We start from the raw sequence: 9,084 nt of genomic DNA, 5'->3' as shown, positions 1-9,084 counted from the left end.
CGCCCTCCAAGCTTGGTGCCCTAGGCACGTGCCTACTCTGCCTACCCCTAGTTCCGGCCATGGGTCTGGAACACTTCCCAAAGCCTTGCCCCCTGCTCTCCTGCTGATCTGTCTGACTACTTTGCTGAGTTGGCTGACTACTGTTACTTTATATCAGCAGCAACCTGTCCTCAGCCTGCATCCTCCAAACCCCACAATTCCCTGCACACGTGATTCCAATAAGGAACAGAGCATTAGAGTGCAATGCATTATGGGTTATGTAGTTTCTGCATGCTGTTTGGAAGCTGTGGAGAAGTTGCTACAATTTGTAACATTAATGTTTTTAGTCCCTCCTTCACTGCCAGGATTTCAAATGATGCAGAAAGAGAAGAACTGTTAAACAGCTGGATTTCAGCATAGATAATGGCATTTATTCATACTTTTTGAAGGTAACTGTGATGGTATATTAAGTTTTTCAGTGTCATGTGTGTCTCTTTATCAAATTTTGGTTTGGAAGCCGGAGTTCCCCTTTAACATTTTTCAGTGGCGGACTAGGGGTAGGCTGCTTATGAGGTACGTGCCTGGTGCCCCCAAAGCTTTATGCCCTAAGGCACTTGCCTCTTCTGTCTACTCCTAATTCCGGCCCTGGCAACTAGCTGGGCCTCTTAAGGGGGGGCCCTTTCCCCTTGAATTAACTTTGTTTAATGTAGCTATTCTGAGACAATTTGAAACTGGCCTCTATTTTTTTTTTATTTGGTTAATTAGCTTTTTGTGAAGCAAATCCCAGTTTGTAATTTTATCAGCTATCTAGTTGCCTGTATTCAAATTACCTTGGCAACCAGGCAGTAGTTTGAATGAGAGACAAGGATATGAATTGGAGAGGGCCTATGTAGAAAGATAAATAGTAAAAAGTAACAAAAATAATAAATTGTAGCCTCAAGACCAATAGTTTTTGGCTGCTGGAGTCAGTGACCCCCCTATTTGAAAGCTGGAAAGTGACAGCGAAGAAAGGAAAATAATTTAAAAAGGGTAAAACTACACAGGAAATTTTGATCTGCTTTTGTGGGTCAGACTTTATATAATCTTGCCATGCAACACAACACTGAGATTTGTAGAATGCAACAAAATCTGATTTATCTGATCAGATAAAGTTGGATGGTGTTGTTTGTCAGACACCACCAGATTTTATCTGGTCGGCTATAGATGCAGCATACTGCGTTCCCATCCGACAGTCGTGTTGTGTCAGATGGAAACATTTCCATGTAGTTTACACATTAGATTCTTGTATCTGTTCCATTATATCTTGACCCATGCAACCACATACGACTTGTAGAATGCGTTTTGTCAATCCGACACCATCATACAAAATCTCCCGTGGAGTTTAATCCTAACAACTAAGAAATGAAAAAGAGGCGCATGGTCGCAAGTTTTGGAGTCTCCTGGGGCTGCACGGCCAATCTCCTCTCCTTCTTCCACCCTTACATGCCAAAACATCGGAGGGGCTATCTCTAAGGCAGCGGACTGCTCCGCCGATAGTTCTGTGCTCCAACGAACCTTCCAGGACCGCCAGCAGCTGAGGTCGCAGTGCGGCCTAGTCACGCAGGGGAAGCTGCGGCCTCGAGTAGCTGCTCTCCCCCAGGCGCGGCCGACCGGAAGCGCGGTACCCGCCGGAGCCCATCCCAGAGCCCTGTGGGAGGTGGGTTTGAAGGAGCAACAACGGGTAAGAGACCCTGGAGCCCAAGGGGCCCTTACAGTGCAGCTACTGGCTAAGAAAAAGGGGTTTTGCCAGCTTTACTCAGCACCAATAAGCCAGGCCCACGCTCCATGCTGCAGTGATTCCAAGCACCAGTACTGTTACATTGCTTGTAAGCCCTTACCAGGCCCCACTAGATAATGTGCTAAACCTGCTCAAGGGAGTGGCTCTATAAAGCTCTCAGGGCCCAATATCAGACTCAGCTCCCACCCCAACGGCTTAAGCACAGTCTCTGCTGCCAGCAGCAACTGGGACTAGCTGGGGACCTGTGTTGTGCTGTCCTCCTGCTAGAGGCCCAAGTGGTAACGGGGCCTGGTGTCACGTACGTAGGCTACTCACCAAGTGGGTCATAGGCATACAGGGAACTGGTGGAAGGGGGTGCCAGCTTCAAAACCCTGCTGTTCCTTATCTGACACAAGGGGAATATACTGCCTGCCTACATTGACCTAAGCTCCTACTGTCTGAAGCACAGCCTCATTAAAGGGAACAAGTTCCTTCGGCCTGCATACAGTCTGTCTTCCCTGCACTATCAAGACAAGGCATCACACGCTGACCTTCCGCTGGGTGCCATATCTGTAATAAAACTGAGCCAGTTACAATCTTCCAATAGCAACATGTCAATGCTAACTAGCGCCATGCAGTAAGACATCAAGTAAGGCTCTGCTGTACATGTGACCTCTATCCTCAGTGTTCATGGTAGTCCGGCTGCATTAATTACTGGATACAAGAGTGTTGGCAGGTTACAAGGTGATTATATTGCTAACCATTCATATCCATCCTACCCACTATGGGGAAACTTACACAAAGAACCAAATCTGATGCGGCCACCCGATTGGAGCAGTATGTCCGTAAGAACGCTTCTGAGACTGCAAGCTCTGTACCTCCCACCTCACGACCGTCTCCCCCGAGAGCGTCTCCCCCGAGAGCGTCTCCACCTCGAGTGTCTCCCCCACTCTCGGCCATGGCTGAGAAAGAATTGGCACCAGATACACCTGCTGACCCCACCCCAGCAGATCTGATGTCTGCCATCTTGCAGTGTCAAACTACTTTAACCTCAATGTTCACCTCTAAGATTGAGGAACTCAAGGTTGATTTTTCACTGATTAAGCAAGACATTCAGAACATTAGGGAGAGAACAGGTGAGCTGGAGGAAAGAGTGGGTGGAGTGGAAGACCGCACTGCTCCTCTGCCTCAAGAAGTGAGGCACATCAAACAGCAACTTCTGGATATGGCAGACCGCATAGATGATATGGAAAACCGCCATCGCCGCTCAAATGTCCGGATTCTGGGTCTCCCTGAGAGAAGCGAAGGCTCTAACCCTGAGAGTTTTGCTGAGAACTGGCTCAAAGAGATTCTGGGCCAGGACATCTTTTCACCACAATTTGTGGTAGAGCATGCACATCGGGTTCCACTACGACCCCTTCCTCCAGGCGCTCCACCTCGAGCATTCCTGCTTAAATTGCTCAATTACAGAGACAGAGATATTGCACTCAGGGAGGCCAGGAAGAAAGGTAATATCCAATATGCTGGAGCTCGGATCTCTCTATACCCGGATTAATCATCTGTTGTGCAAAAGAAACGCAGCTCTTATGTTGGAGTCAAGCGTAAACTTCGAGACCTAGGCTTGGAATACGCCATGTTATACCCAGCAAAATTGAAAGTAATGGATGGAGGGAAAGTGCATTTTTTTGAACGTCCAGAATTAGCACTCGACTGGCTGGAGCATAGACCTGCCACTGCCATGGGCCCTGCAAGGGAACAACGTTAAAGTATTAGATCTGGTTTGCCACTGATAAGTCCTGTGACTGTACACTTGGTGGGATTCCCATGATGCTTTTTTGTTTGGGGGTTTTTCGGTGAGTTCTTCTTCAGAGACGCACATCTACTCCTGTTAAGTCGAAGCGCGAGATCTGGATCGACGCGGATACGTTTTGTTGATGTACCAAGTGTAGGACTTCCAAGAGACGCACTTCTACTCCTGTTATGTTTAAGCGTTAGGTCTGGATTGACACTGATGAATCTGGTGGATGTACAAATTATTTAGACCTCCAAGAGACATGCATCTACTTCTGTAGGCTGTCTTTTCTGCTTCACTGATGGGGGATCCCATTAATTTAAAACCTGGAGTGGCCAGTCTACCATTCCCTTTACGATGAGTCCAGTTTTGTTTCTCGGACATTTCAGTGCAACTAGAACTGGTATATTGCAAATAGTACAGCACCCTTATGTGATGATCACTCTTTTTGGCTAGTTAGCCCTTTTTTCTATTTTTTGCCACACCTCCGTTTGGGGATATTCTGTTTGGGGAAAATGTATCTCCTGGTTGGGGGGAGGATACCGGGTGGGGGGTATAATGCTGGGGTCTATCTGTTGTGTTATGCTCTTTTTTTTCTTACTCTTTCTTATCTCTCTCTTTTCTATCCTACTCTCAAGATGAGCTTCCTAAAATGTGTGCATATCGGTGGGTTGTCAGCCTGTGTACTGTTCCATAGGAGTTTAACCATACAATATGGCAGGAATCAGTCTTAAAATTATCTCCTGGAATGTCAGGGGTATAAACGACAAAGTGAAGCGGTCACTAGTGTTAGATTTTCTTAGGAAACGGGGGGCAGATATTCTTCTACTCCAGGAGACGCACTTGATAGGCCAAAGGGTCCAGGCGTTAAGAAGAAGGTGGTTAAGTCATACTCTTCATGCAGAATATTCTCCGTACTCCCGGGGGGTGGCCATCCTCATCAGGAAAACAGCCAGAGTTAACATTGAAACTGTGGTGTCTGATAGGAATGGGAGGTTCATTATTCTCAAATTAACTACTGCACAACAGACCCTGATACTGATTAATATGTACTCCCCCCCACTCGGAGAGATATCGCTTTTGCAGGACATTCTACTGAAGATAGCAGACTTAGGGGACCATCCCACCCTTTGGATGGGGGACTTTAATGCGGTTCCGGACCCAGATATGGATAGGCTCAGGCCACTCAGGGGGGAGTCTGGGGCGCTGGGGGACTGGCTTAATGCCACAAATTTTACGGATGTGTGGAGATGGGCCTATCCAACAGAGAAACAATACTCATGTTATACCATGTCCACCTCAGCGCTGTCCAGAATAGATTTGGCTGTAGCATCTCCTCAAGCCCTTTCTAAGATACATTCCATTTCCTTCATCCCAAGAATTTGCTCTGACCATGCTCCCCTTCAGGTAGAATTGCAGCTGGGAGGGAGGGGCAGACTGAAGCAATGGAGACTGCCCCCGAAGTGGATTTGTCATGAGCAGGTTAAGGACGCCTTTGAAAAACAGTTTAAAGAGTATTGGACACTTAATCAGGGTTCCACCCATGAACGAGTAGTTTGGGACGCAGGCAAGGCATTTGCGCGAGGGGCGTATGTCTCGCTAATTAAGGCAGCTAGAGTTAAACATGATGCTGCACTGGAGTCTCTTCGAGGGAAGCTGGGAGCGGCAGAAGCCGAATTTATAAAAGATCCAAATGATTCGCTGGGTGCAGCCCTGGCGGCTGCGCAGAGGGAGGTTAATTTAGCGTATGTCAATAAATATTCGCAGGGGGAAGTTCAGAGAGCCGCTTTCTGGTATGATAAAGGGGATAAAAGTGGGAAACTTCTAGCCATCCTTTCCAAGGATCCCAGGCAACTAACCTCAATCCCTAGGTTGACAGCTGAAGGGGGCCATGAAATTCGAGGGCAGGATCAGATCCTCGGGGAATTTGTTCATTTCTACACTAAGCTATATAGTTCTAAGAGTGAGAGTACGCCAGATACTTTGGATCATTTCCTATGCAGTACCCCTATTCCTAGACTTTCTCTGGAGGAGGCAGAGGGTCTTAACAAACAGATAACCGCTGAGGAGGTGGTTGAGGCAATAGGAATGTTTCCCAATGGTAAGACCCCAGGTCCGGACGGGCTCCCCATGGAATGGTACAAGGCTAATAAAGAACTATTGGGACCCAAGCTCAGTTCAATTTTTAATGCAATCCCACGGGGGGCTCAGTTGCCGGATAGCTCCAAACTGGCTACAATCACCATTATACTAAAAGACGGGAAGCCGGCAGATAAGTGTGCATCCTATCGCCCTATTTCCTTATTAAATTCGGATGTTAAAATATTGGCCAAAATACTTGCAAATAGACTGAAGGGGGTTATTGAAGGTCTGATCCACCCAGATCAAACAGGGTTTATGCCGAATAGGGCCACTGATGTCAACATACGGCGCTTATACACAAATTTGTGGGCTACACATGATGTTACGGGTGACAGAGTTGTTGTGTCACTGGACACTGAAAAAGCCTTTGACACTGTGGAGTGGCCCTATCTGTGGCCACTTTTGCATAGATATGGGCTGGGGGATGTGTTTGTTACTTGGGTTAAAGCTCTGTATGACTCACCCAGAGCCAGAATATTAGTGAATGCGGAACTGTCACAGGAGTTTGTGTTGGCGAGGGGCACGAGACAGGGGTGCCCGCTCTCGCCTCTGCTCTTTGCGCTGGCAATAGAGCCAATAGCCATTAGAATTCGGAATAACCCTGATATTGTGGGACTTAAAATACAGAGGCTGGAAGAGAAAATCTCGCTTTATGCAGATGACATGCTGGTGTACCTGGCCGACGCAAAAAACTCCCTCTCAGTACTGTTGCAAGAAATTGCTGCGTTCGGAAAGCTTTCAGGTCTCGGGGTCAATTGGGGGAAGTCAATCATATTCCCGATAGATTCGGGCGTCCAAAGAGACCAAGACACGCCACTTCAATGGGTATCCTCATTCACTTACTTGGGGATCAGAATCTACAATGACCCTAAGAAATATGTAGAACTGAACTTAGCCCCGATAATTGGATCCCTGAAAACTAAATTACAGCATTGGGCTAATTTACCCTTATCCCTTCCAGGTCGGGTCAATATCCTTAAAATGATATTCCTCCCAAAGTTCATTTATGCGTTCCACAATGCACCACTTACGCTCCCGAAAGCCTGGTTTAAGCAGCCTGAGGCATGTATCAGGGACTTTATTTGGGCAGGGGAGAGGCCTAGGGTCAGCATGCAAATGTTGCAGGCTCCAGTTAGGAAAGGGGGACTAGCGCTTCCTGACCTCCAACATTATTTCTATGCTAGCCAGTTGGTTTATGCATGGTGGTGGCTCCATCCGGACCCCAGTAACCAAGCTACAGTAGTAGAGGCGGCAGTAATCTCTTCCTTCGAAGCTCTAGCCAACCAGCTCTATAGAGGTCTACCCGCTTTGTATCCAACGACCCCCCCCCCATGAAAACAGTAATCCAGGTATTTCAGAAGATTGTAGTGTCAGGGCATAAAAAATCTCACGCCTGGTCCAGATGGACCCCTCTCTGGGGTAACAGTGCACTAGGAGAATTCAGAACCTTGCCTGAAGTTAGTTTCTGGGCTAATGCTAAGGTGAAATACTTAGGGGATATTATTGGTGCTGGTGGGCTGAAACAGTTTGCTCAGCTCAAGGAGGAATATGGCATCCATAACCAGATGTTTTTCAGATTCTTACAATTAAGACACGCTTTTTGGGCCCAATTTCCAGAGGGGTCCCCACGGATAGCTGAGTCTACCCTTGAACGCTACCTCCCTTGCAATTGTGCTCCAAGGGAACTTTAATCCCATTCGTCAGGTGTGTAGGAAATGGGCCTCTGATTTCCCATCACTAGATGAAGAAGCATGGGCAGATATACTTGAACAGATTCCAGAAACGAATATATGTATCAGAGATCGCTTTATTCACATCAAATTCTTAAATAGGGTGTATTTAACCCCACACAGGCTGGCACGTATGTATCAGGGGCATCCGGATGTATGTCTTAAGTGCAATGCCGAAGCTGGCACCTACTTGCATGTTTTCTGGGGCTGTCCTAAGGTTCAACAATACTGGGCCGCAATACTTAGATTTATATCTACATTTTTGGGACTACCTAACATAAGGTCTCCGGAATTTTGTCTCCTTGGGTTATTTGAAGGTCTGCCTATACCCTCTAGTGATAGACTATGCCTGCAGCAGTTGCTCCACTATGCCAGGAAAGCCCTTCTCTTGACTTGGAAAGCTCCTGAACCTCCTACTCTTGGCTTCTGGAAAAGATTGGTAGATGATACCCTCCCTAGGCAAAAACTGACGTATGCTGCCAGAGGTTGCCCTGAGAAATTTGGGAAACTCTGGGACAAATGGCTGGCTATCCCTTAAATGGTTATGATAACTAGTCGGTGGTTGAGCACATGTAAGTTTTGGGCGACTTGAAGGGGATGCAATTCTATGTAAATGGAGAAGCTCATCTTGCTTGCCTTTCTTCCTTTTCTTTCCTTCTTTCTTCTATCTTCTGTTAATTGAAAATCAATAAAGAAAATCTTTTAAAAAAAAGAAATGAAAAAGAGTTGCAAAGTTAATAGCAATACAGCATTATATAACGCACTAAAAGTGATCTAAAAGGTGAACCACCCCAGGGCCGGAACTAGGGGTAGGCACATGTCTAGGGTGCAAAGCTGGGGAGCGCCAGGCACATACCTGCTCTGTCGCCCTTCCATGTCCTGTCCCGTCTCTCCCCGACTGCCACTGAGCATTTCTGCGCATGCGCATTAGAGCGCGCACTTAGCCGGCACCGTGCAGCCCTAGTTAACCATCACTGATTGAAAACATACACAACACTAAATCAACCATCGCAACCGTGAAACCACTGTCTCTTTAAAGAGGCTTGATAATATGGGTCCAGCATCCACTGGTAACTTTAAGAGACATTTTTTATTCCAGAAATCTGTCTGCATACATTCCTGATGCTAGTGGTCTTCATTTATTCTGTTTGAACCTCCAACATTTAATGCACCCCCTACTCATAAGACGGCCGACTATTAAGGGCCCTGACACACGAGGAGATACAAATCAACTTGTATGTTTTCTTATTGATTTACATTATTGCAGGAGGGAAATCATTGGAAGGGGATTTATCGTGGGGCAACTAATCTTCTCAGTGTCAGTGGCCTAGTGGGGCCACTTTTTTGCCCTGTAGGATTAAGCCACATGCCCACAAAACATCAGCGAAACAAAAAATTCTTTAACAACGTTTAATTATTTAATGAAGAGACACAAGAGATAATTAAATACACTGTTTTAGGATTAGTACGTTTATTGTACATTGTACACATATTATATACACATCCATACTCCCCCACACGCACCAAGTAACTAACAGATCTACACAAATTCAAAATACAACTATATAGCTATACAAACATGGATATTTCCACATGGGGTTGCTGTACACACATACACTCACAAGCAGTCTCTTACATACAAACGCACATGGGGGAGGTATCACAGTAGTTTGTGAGCACAGGTG

Source organism: Xenopus laevis, chromosome 9_10S (assembly GCF_017654675.1).
Source record: "Xenopus laevis strain J_2021 chromosome 9_10S, Xenopus_laevis_v10.1, whole genome shotgun sequence".
Classification (NCBI taxonomy): domain Eukaryota; kingdom Metazoa; phylum Chordata; class Amphibia; order Anura; family Pipidae; genus Xenopus; species Xenopus laevis.
The sequence above is the reverse complement of the archived record's forward strand: the minus strand, read 5'-3'. Positions refer to the sequence as shown.